The following is an 8,360-nucleotide window of genomic DNA, read 5'->3' as shown; positions in this document are numbered from 1 at the left end:
GGCATCAGTTGAGAGAACTATGAAACAAAAGTCTACTTGATTTTGAGAATTCTTAGACTCTTCAGATGAGAGAACATGCTAGAAGAGAAATGGCTCTGAATAGGGTGAAGAAAGTGGCATAAAGAAAAAGCCCATGGGCTGGGAAGATGGCTGAGTGGTAGAGCGCTTGCCTTGTCTTACATGCCCTGGGTTCGATTCCTCAGCACCACATAAGCAGAAAAAAACCAAAGTGCCACTGTGGCTCAAGTAGGGCACTTGCCTTGAGCTGAAGAGCTGAGGGATGGTACCCTCAGTTCAGACCCAGAGTTCAGGCTCATGACCAACAGCAACAACAACAAAAATAGCCTTTGGATGTGAGTTTTTGTTAAAATTTTAGAACAGAAAAGTAATCATACAAAGATACTCTACTCCTACCCACAAAAAAGAATATTCCAACCGTAGTTTTGTCTATGAAGTTTAAGGGTACTATTCCTTGGTAATATCAATGGGAGCTCAAGGTAGAGACGGGCTTACCTGAAAGGTGTGTGTGTGTGTGTGTGTGTGTGTGTGTGTGTGTGTGTGTGTGTGTGTGTGTGTGTGTGTGTGTGTGTGTGTGTGTGTGTGTGTGTGTGTGTGTGTGTGTGTGTGTGTGTGTGTGTGTGTGTGTGTGTGTTACTGGGTGCTGTCCCTTAGCTTTTTTTGCTCAAGGTTGGCATTCTACTACATGAGCCATAGCTTCTGGTACCCCTAGGAGTACCAGAGTAGGCAAGATCAATATCTTGTCTGTTCCCATGGAGTTTATGTTATAACAAGGTATACTTGCAGTCCAATTATATGATATTCTTGTCCTCAGATATCAAGAATAATCCTAGATCTTATGAACTGAATTGTGTTCAAATTCATAGGCTGAGGTCTTTACCCCTCAATATGACTATATTTGGAGATAGAGGCTTTAAGTAGGTTAAATGAGGTCATAAAGGTAATGACAGTTTGCTAGGAGGAGTGGTCTCATAAGAAGAGAAATGAGGTGTGGCTCAAGTGGTAAAGTGCCTTCCTAGTAAGTATAAGGCCCTGGGTTCAAAACCCTAGTACTGGGAGAAAAAAAAAAAGAAATGCCAGGGATACCTCTATCTTCCTCTTCCTTTCCTTCCCTCTCCCTGCTTACCCCTTTCCTGATTCCCCTTACCCTCCCACTTCTCCCCAAAGACACACAGGGGAAAAGTCCTGGGAGGACGTAGTTAGAAGATACCATCTATAAGCCAAGGAGAGAGGCTCAATGAAAACTAACCCTGGCAGCACTTTGAACTTGGCTTCCAACTTCCAGAATTGTGAGAAAATGACCAAGCAAGCCACCCACTGTGTATTATTCTGCTATAGCCACTTGAGTTGATTAATGTATCTTGTCACTCTTGTTTTTGCATATAGGTTCTATTGGCTGATATCCCTCAGCATCAGTTAAAATAAAGCCCTCTGGAGACATACCACTTCTTTAAACTTAATTTTTTTTTTTTCTTCACCCGGGGCTAACCTCAGACCATAATCATCATCCTACCTTCCCCTGGGCCTAGCATCAGACCATGATCCTTCTACCTTCACTTCCCCCATAGCTAGCATTACATAGGCCTCTGTCATCACACCAGCCCTTTACTGGTTTTTATAATTACATTTTTATTGTACAAAATAATGGGTTTCTTTCTAACATTTACACACAAGCATTCAGTGTATTTTAATTATACTCCCTCTCCCATCACCTTCCTGTGTTTCCCTAGCCCCATTCCTTTCCATTCCTTCCCACTACAATAGTCTTCCATTTAGGTCCTGTTATATGAGAATTCAATCAGGAGGAACAGAGAAGCCACATTTTGAGAGGTCGAATCATGTGTCTTTATTAGAAAGCCAGTGACTACGGGCAGACACATGTCCCCAGCCTTGAATACACTTAACACTGTTGGAAAACAGGCATTGAGCTTTCACTGTATATGATGTTGGTATAATTTGTGGAGGAGAACGGAAAAAACAAATCGTCAAAACAGGGATACAGGTGGATCCATTGCAACAATGAGATGTACAAGTTATGTCGAAAAACGAACTTAGGCTGGGAAGGTGGCTCAGTGGTAGAGCACTTGCCTTGCATGCATGAGGCCCTGGGTTCAATTCCTCAGCACCACATAAGCAAAAAGAAAAAAGCCGGAAGTGGCGCTGTGGCTCAAGTGGTAGAGTGCTAGCCTTGAGCTGAAGAGCTGAGGGACAGTGCCCAGGCCCAGAGTTCAGGCCCCACGACCGGACCCCCCCAGAAAAAGAAGAAAAACGAACTTTACAACTTTGGGGGTGGAGGATTCATTAGAGGGGTAGGGGGAGGATGGGAAGGGATGGGAAGGGGAAACAAAGGAGGAGGCTACAATGCTTGATAAGAAATGTACTCATCTTGCCTATGTAATTGTAACCCCTCTGTACAATATTTTCACAATAATAAAAAAAACCTTTAAAAAAAAAAAGAAGAAAAAACAATACCAACAAGCCAGATCAACTCCAGTGGAGAGTAAAGTGGGATGCCATGGTGGCCTGAGGAGAGTCAGCAGACAAAAGGCATGGTGCCACCACTTCTATTCCAAAGTTTTGCTCAAGTTGCTCATTGCTCACCACCATTACTAGACCTGACTTTTATTTTTTTATATTTTATTTTATTTTTGTCAGTCATGGGGCCTGAACTCTGGGCCTGAGCGCTGTCCCTCAGCTCTTCAGCTCAGGGCTAGCACCCTACAACTTGAGCCACAGTGCCACTTCTGGCTTTTTCTGCTTATGTGGTGCTGAGGAATCGAACCCAGGGCCTCATGCATGCAAGGCAAGCACTCTGCCACTGAACCACCTTCTCAGTCCCTAAATCTGACTGTTTTAATAAAGAACCCCATTATTTCTTAGAGTATAATTTTAAGCAGATTTTCAGTCTCAGATTTTTAGGCCTGGTTGAAGTCTGAGTTATTTGTAAGAGAAAGCTGTTTCTAAGGCATTAATAAGGGATTTCTTTATCATTTTTGCAAAACACAGGGAACAACCTCTTAGGAACAAGAGTCAAAAAGTAACTGCTGCTTTTGCATCTCTTTAGCACACTCACACATAGATTTTACTTGATAAGATGATGCTGTGACTTATCAAGTAAATGAAGTTTTATTTTAAGGTTCTATTTTATAATCTTTATGCTTTTTAGAAAATGATATCCTAAGCCGGGCGCCAGTGGCTCACACCTGTAATACTAGCTACTCAGGAGGCTGAGATCTGAGGATCGAGGTTCAAAGCCAGCCCAGGCAGGAAAGTCGGTAAAACTCTTATCTCCAATAAAACCGGAAGTGGCGCTGTGGCTCTAGTGGTAGATTGCTCACCTTGAGCTGAAGAGCACAGGGACAGCGCCCAAGCCCAGAGTTCAAGCCCCATGACTGACCAAAAAAAGAAAGAAAATGATATCCTAACATATTTGTCTGCAAAAGATGTTACCAGTGCACTTTACCTTCTTTTGGTAATGATGTTAGGTTTGTGCTGAAGCAATTGAAGCTCTCCCAGGATATTAAAAAAATGGATCATCCGACAAATAATGTACTCATCGCCTTACTCATGTAACTGTAACCCGTCTGTACAACATCTTAACAATAAAATTTAAAAATTGTTTTAAAAAAAGTGGATCATCAAGATTGAGTGTCATAGCATAGTGAATTTATCCAAGTAGTAATTATACTTGGAGTTCACTTGTAGTATATGCTAAACCAAAAAAAGAGAGGGAAAGAGAAAAGGAAGGGAGGGCAAAAAGGAAGACGGGAAGGGGAGGGGAAAGGTCAAGTAACTGGGTTCTAGTAATCTATATTAAACATCAAAGAGGGTTTGTTAGCTATAGCAGGTTGGTTGTGAACTTGCTACTTGTCCAAATTTAGATGACATTCTTTAGTATCTGAGGTTACTAATTTACATCAACACTTGGGTCTTTCCCGGTAGGGACAGCTGCTTCTTTCTGTTCAGCCTCTACAGAATCTACTCATTTTTGTGAATTACTGAGGTTTCAGGTGTTACTTTTTCTTCTCTTCCAGTAAAGCCTATTTATTGCATCTGAAAATAAGTTTTTCCTTTCAGTAATAAAACATTTAAAATTTTAACTAGTACCATAAAGCCATGAGGTATGTTTAATAACTGCGATTGCTCAAGAAATAAAACAAAAAAATAGGTCAATAGATTGGCCTATTTTGTTATGTCACCAGTCAGCAAAACGAACTTTGATGAAATATAGTGATTGATTGTATAATTCTAACAAAGTGCTTCCCAGGGAAAAATAAATTATACTAACATATATTACTAAAAACATGATCATCATAGGAGCTGCTCTAGCATTTACTTAAGTACCTATTAGTGTAAATATGTGTGAGCTAACAAATTAATGATAGTGATTGCAAAGTAAAATGGGGGGAAGCTGTTTCAGTGGTTTAAGATTTGAACTGCAGTGGTGGAAGAAATGAAGAGAAATAGTGTCAGTGAGTCACAATAATCCAGTGGAGCAGTGGGGTGGGACAAATCATAGATACCTAATAATCTGGGATTTTGTGATTTGGACACTGCTGTCTCATTGTGGAAATGGTGATGTTGAGAGAAGTTAGCGTATCATTACTGATCTTTCTTTTGAAGTGAGCAGTCAGGACTTACTTACTCATAATTTGAAAGTCATCATATCTTCTCCCAGATGTTTCCTGAGAGTTCGCTGAAGATGTGTGATTTTTTTTTTTTTGTCTTCCAGCAATGTTCAGGCTCCAATTTATTTGAAAACTATTCTCTCACTTTGGTAGTACAAAAAAATTATAGGGACTAGAAATTAATACTGTATTTCTGGTAGTCATATCAGATATTACCCTTCTAGGCAATAGTGCTCTTTTTTTTGTCGGTCATAGGGCTTGAACTCTGGTCCTAGGCACTATCCCTCAGCTCTTCAGCTCAAGGTAAGTGCTCTACCACTTGAGCCACATCACCACTTCCTTTTTACTGAGTGGTTTATTGGAGATAAGAGTCTCAACGGAGATTCCTGTCTGGGCTGGCTTTGAACCGTGATCCTCAGATCTCAGCCTCTGTTGTAGGAAGACCCTTACTCAGGCAGGAAAATCCATCTAGTTGTCTGGAATGACATAGCCTACCGCAACAAAGTTGTTAATAAAGAAGCAACTTTATTGAGAAGGTTCTTACACTGACTGGCCAGGGCCGCAGCACAGGCTCGGGAGCTGATATTTTGACCCCAAGCGTCCCTATTCTTTGGTTTTTAAAGGCAAAATCCATGAGGTCGAGCCTGGTCACGTGCAGGTGACCAATGGGATTGTACCACACAAAGGATTGTAAGGTCGGTCATACCAGACCACATGTAGGTGGCCAATAGATGGAGTTTACTGTAAGCCTGTGCGAAAGGCAGGGTGTACTGTAAGCACGTGGTGTTGCCAGTTGAAGCCAGATTACAACCTACTGGTTTTATGTTTTGTTTTGTTTTTTGGGTCCAGTCGTTGGCCCTGAACTCTGGGCCTGGGTGCTGTCCCTCAGCTCTTCAGCTCAAGGCTAGCACTCTGCCACTTGAGCCACAGCGCCACTTCCGGCTTTTTTCTTTTTGCATAATTATGTGGTGCTGAGGAATCGAACCCAGGGCCTCAGGTATGCAAGGCAAGCACTCTACCACTGAGCCACCTTCCCAGCCCCAACCTACCAGTTTTATGGGTCAGTCTTTAACTCAACAATCAAGGTAGGTTAGGTTGGTAAGGGGAGGGGGAACCTAGAGGCATTCTTTCCATTCCAGGAACTGGGCGTTGGAGCCAAGTTCTAGTTAACCTTGTTTAAAGGTGTTTTTTTTTTTTTGTTTTTTTTTTGTTTTTTCTAAAATCCCTAAAACAAAGGCAAAGCCTGGAAAGAAGCTGTACCAGCTCAAGTCTCCTCTCAGGGCCTACTTCTCCTCCTAAGTAGCTAGGATTATAGGCGTGAGCCACCGATGCCGGGCAGTAGTGCTCTTTATTTCAAAATTATTTCTCTTTTCCTGATCATTTCTTGGTCTTTGTAATTTTTTTTTTTTTTTGGTGGGTCGTGGGGCTAGAACTCTGAGTCTGGCGCTGTCCCTGCGCTCTTCAGCTCAAGGCAAGTGCTCTGCCGCTTGAGCCACAGCGCCACTTCCGGTTTTCAAGTGGTTTATTGGAGATAAGAGTCTCACGGACTTTCCTGCCCAGGCTGGCTTTGAACTGTGATCCTCAGATCTCAGCCTCCTGAGTAGCTAGGCGTGAGCCACTGGCGCCTGGCTGGTCTTTGTAATTCTATGAGAATTTTCCCCAGTGTCATAGCTGAGTTACTGATGAGCGAAACTTTGCACCTGCTGGTGATCTATTTGCTGAAAGAGCTCATGTTGAAATATCCCACTGGTGAAAGGAGTCACCAACACTGTCAGTCGGGGCTAGGAATGGTTCATTAGCCATGGCATCTGACCTCCACTATACCACCACAGTGAAGACCAGCAATGAAGGCAAATAGTTCAGGGTATTTAAAGGCAAGATCCATAAAGGCGACTCACAAGTGGTTAGGGGCAGTTTCATAATTGACAAAGAAGCAAGTTACAGGGGCTGGGAAGGTGGCTCAGTGGTAGAGTGCTTGCCTTGCATGCTTGAGGCCCTGGGTTCAATTCCTCAGCACCACATAGGCAGAAAAAGCTGGAAGTGGCGCTGTGGCTCAGGTTAAGTGGTGGTGTTCTAGCCTTAAGCTGAAGAGCTGAGGGACAGTGCCCAGGCCTAGAGTTCAGGCCCCACAACCGACCCCTCCTACCCTCCCCCCAAAAAGAAAAAGCAAGTTACAAAAGCGTAACTAGCAGTGATTACAAATGGCATCAAGTAAGGTGTCTGAGCCCAAAAATTCTCCTGCTGACATCCCAGTGGCTAGGCAGGAGATGGGGGCTGTGTACCCATCCCCAAGGCCTGGAGGTGGGGCAAGGCTTCCTTTGAAGTTCAGATACCTGGCTCAGTGGGGTGTGAGCTAGAAGGGCACTGCTTTAGCCTTAGGAAAACATTACCTCCCCAAAAGGCCTAGAAGTGAGACAGTCCATCCTTAGGAATACAGATGCCTAGCTCTGCCATCCTGGTGCTTAACTCTCTACTTCACTCAAGCCTTTGTCTTTGAAATTTAACATTTGGCCCGATTCTTAATCAATACAGCTGGTCTAGTTTCAGCAGGGTGCCGGTGCCTCTTGCTTGTAATCCTAGCTACTCAAAAGGCTAAGATCTGAGGATTGGGGGTCAAAGCCAGCTTGGGCAGGAAAGGCCTTTAAACTCTTTTTTTTTTTTAAATTAATTAATTATTTTTATTTTATATTATTTGTGAACATACTGTACAGAGGGGTTACAATTACATGGGCAGGATAATGCGTACATTTCTTACCAAGCATTGCAGCCTCCTCCTTTGTTTACCCTTCACATCCCTTCCCAGCCTCCCCCCCCCCCACCCAATGGCCTTTAAACTCTTATCTCCAGTAAGTCACCAGAAAGCTGGAAGTGGTACTGTGGCTAAGTGGTAGAAAGCTAGCCTTGAGCTGAAGAGCTGAGGGACAGTGCCTTGGCCCAGAGTTCAAGCCCCACTACTGGCAAAAAAAAAAAAAAAAAAAAAAAAAAAAAAGGTCACATTTTATTTTATTTTTATTTATTTATTTATTTTTTGGGTCCGGTCGTGGGGCCTGAACTCTGGGCCTGGGCACTGTCCCTCAGCTCTTCAGCTCAAGGCTAGTGCTCTACCACTTGAGCCACAGTGCCACTTCTGGCTTTTTTCTTTCTGTTTATGTGGTGCTGAGGAATCTAACCCAGAGCCTCATGCATGCAAGGCAAGCGCTCTACCACTGAGCCACCTTCCCAGCCCAGGGTCACATTTTAGTAACATTTTAGTAACTGGTTTCCTGGGACTTGTTTGTCCCAGTTAAATTTCCTTCTTCCTTGGTCTAATCAACACCCTATCTGCTTAATTTTGACCTGATCCTAACAATTTCACATTTTATATTCTCTCTTTTGTGGGGATCATCACAGTGTCAGTTTATACCAGAAACAGTTTGAACATGTCCATTCTCTATTCTGGACATACTATTAGCCAACTTTAAAAGAAAAACTCAAAATGTTATTAAATGTAGATTGAAAGTAATTGAATTACATCTACTAATAGGATTTAGCACTAGGAAATTTGTTTATTGTGGATTACTGGAATTTTCCCCCCTAGTTATCTTAGCTGCTGTACAAGGCCAAGAATGAGATTCAGTGTTCAAGCACACCCCACTAACACACTATGTTTTTGTTCTTTGTAAGTAGGCAGTATTTTGCATAACCTTAATGTAGGAGTGTTTACTAGACTTGAAC

The sequence above is a fragment of the Dipodomys merriami genome, unplaced genomic scaffold, assembly GCF_024711535.1.
Source record: "Dipodomys merriami isolate MVZ:Mamm:240054 unplaced genomic scaffold, mDipMer1.0.p SCAF_4, whole genome shotgun sequence".
Lineage (NCBI taxonomy): Eukaryota > Metazoa > Chordata > Mammalia > Rodentia > Heteromyidae > Dipodomys > Dipodomys merriami.
This window is presented reverse-complemented; position numbering follows the sequence as displayed.